Genomic DNA, 2500 nt, shown 5'->3' on the forward strand with positions numbered 1-2500 from the left:
CGGGGATACATAAAAGGATGACAGAGTAAGATCTATTTATTTTGAATAGCAACGAGGAAGTGCGAACGCTATGTAATGCAATTTGGTGGAATCCCTGTTCAAATTGATATCCTGGTATATGTGTGTATATTTTTAAGCACTGTAAACATTTGTTTTCGTGTATGCATTCTGCTTTCTTTTTCTTTTATCAAAACCGTGCACCCTTTTCAAACGCAAGCTTTTAGTCCATCAACAGCCAGCATAACACTCGAAATAACAGGTAAATATTACATGGAAATTCATTATCAAAGATGAACAGAGATGAACAAAATTACAGGCCAACATAGAGGCTACGGTAAAAATACGATTTTTGAGATAGAATTTTTGGAGGACGAAGTATTAAAACATTCATTTGATGCATGTTGCAACTTGCTGGACTAGTGATTTAACACATAACCATCTATATTTCTATAACTCTACATGAGTATTTATGATAAAAAAAACCCTGAAATTCAGTAAACAATAGATTAAGTATATTTTAATTAAAACGTGGGTACATATTCAAAATCCAAGGAACGTAACAAGATTAAGCCTACATGTTGCAATTGAGGAATAGTTCCATTGAGGTTGCATCACTCAGGCGTGCGGTGCCGTGATGTGAGTGTTTGGGTTATTCATTTGGCATTTTTGGACGATCAGTTTGACTTTTCGAAACTGGATGAAAGTTGTAGTGGTGGATGATAATCAAACGGTACGGTATTTTTCCGGCGCTGAATAAAGTTTGTGATCGTTCATTTTCGTTGGTAAGGAAATATGATAAAATTAATTATATTAGGATATCTGATAAAGAAGTGATTTTTCGAATTCCAGTCAAACGGTTATGTTTCAAAAGTTACTACATTTTCTATATATAGGGATAATAGTGATTAACTTACTATTACCGTTGCAATGAAACGATGTACATAATGGTTATTCAATATGTATAATCTCTTCAGGTTGAAAAGTTTGAATAGACAACCTTCAATTCCTTGAGTGAGGATGAACATTTAATAGTAGAGAATAATCTGTATAAGTATACTAAAATTGATAGAACAAGGAAAATTCTTAATCCGATGATATCAACATAGGTTTTGCATTTATAGGAACCAGATAAGGAAATGTTATTGATATAAAGAGCATGTGATATCACACTGACTCATTTGAATTTTTTTACTCCTTTGTTCTTCGCTTACTCTAACCTTCACTTGAATGATTAAAGAGAGAATGATATCTGCTTTAAGTTTGGCAAAGAGTTTTTGTTTCAAATGTAACCTTCGCAGTCATATGGTAATATCTCGTTCAGGACGTGGTGTTACGTCTGCAGTGCGCTCTCAGCTCTTTAAAAGAATAGAAATGCTCTTTAAAAAGGTTATCGTGTTGACCCTGTTTGTTAAAGTACTTCCACACTATCTTTGGAATGACTTTAGCGTTGGCTCGAGATGTATAATTTTGGATTTTTTTTTTTTTTTCTCATTCTTGAACCTTGTCATAGTTCTATGTTTTTGTAACTTGAGTAGCGGGACAAGGATTGCATATGAGACTATTACCTTTGATTTATAAACTATTCAAGGAGACCTGTCCAGATCGTCGGTTTGGGAACCCCCCGTGACTTGAACTTTACTAATTTAGTTTGTCTACATAACGTACATTAATTTAGTTTGTCTACGTAACGTACACAGCGCGTTGGGCGGTAGGGCAGACACGCAACACTTGCCAATTAATATAAATAAAAGCGTGATTTTTTTGGTTTAGTCCTGAGTCACCCCTCCCAGATTTACTGCACTTTGTTGTGATACATTTGACATGTAGTCTGAAGTAGCGTTTATATTACAGTATTAGTACAAAACGGTGCGTGATAATGAAACCTGGCTTCAATAATCCATAGAGTTAGTGCGGGTTTTGTGATACCACGTGCAATGCCAGAAAAGCGTGCATAATGTTGACGAGGATGTACATGCATCTAGGGTAGATATGCTGTTAATATGTATATCATTATTTAAAAAGTAATTCTTCATAATCCATCATTCTTCGTTATTATTTTTATCTGTTTCATGATTCACCCAAATGCTTCATATAACAATTTCTATTTATCTATGTTTCTCAAAAGGCTAAATTTAAACATTCATGTTTTGTGTCATCAGAATTTGAGTTTAAACTTTTCGTATTAGACCATAAAAGAGCCATACCTATATTTCAACCATGCAGAATAAAATGACAAAGACTATGCTTATAGTTAGCTAGTTCGTATGCACCTTATTGATCTTATGCCTCTCTTGCTCCGGCTTAGTGCAGTGATGACGTCAGTGCCTGGCTGATGGTGACACGTAACGTCTATTATTTGCATTACTCTTATTGTTGTAATGATTGACATTTCTATGCCTATTCATCTTGTTTTTTTCTGTTGTTTTTATCTTTATTTGTTATGAAAATAAGGATGATGATCATGATGATGATGTGATGATGATGATAATCATAACAATAA

The 2500-nt window shown here is 34.0% G+C and overlaps 1 protein-coding gene across 1 annotated transcript in view; it reads left to right on the forward strand.

The window, feature by feature from the left end:
- The window catches only part of LOC122246338 (beta-1,4-glucuronyltransferase 1), a 113231-nt gene that overhangs the window by 17043 nt on the left and 93688 nt on the right, over positions 1 to 2500 (forward strand). The window lies entirely within an intron of this gene.

This window comes from Penaeus japonicus, unplaced genomic scaffold (genome assembly GCF_977035675.1).
Source record: "Penaeus japonicus unplaced genomic scaffold, GWHDUDI00000001_assembly GWHDUDI00000020, whole genome shotgun sequence".
Classification (NCBI taxonomy): Eukaryota; Metazoa; Arthropoda; class Malacostraca; order Decapoda; family Penaeidae; genus Penaeus; species Penaeus japonicus.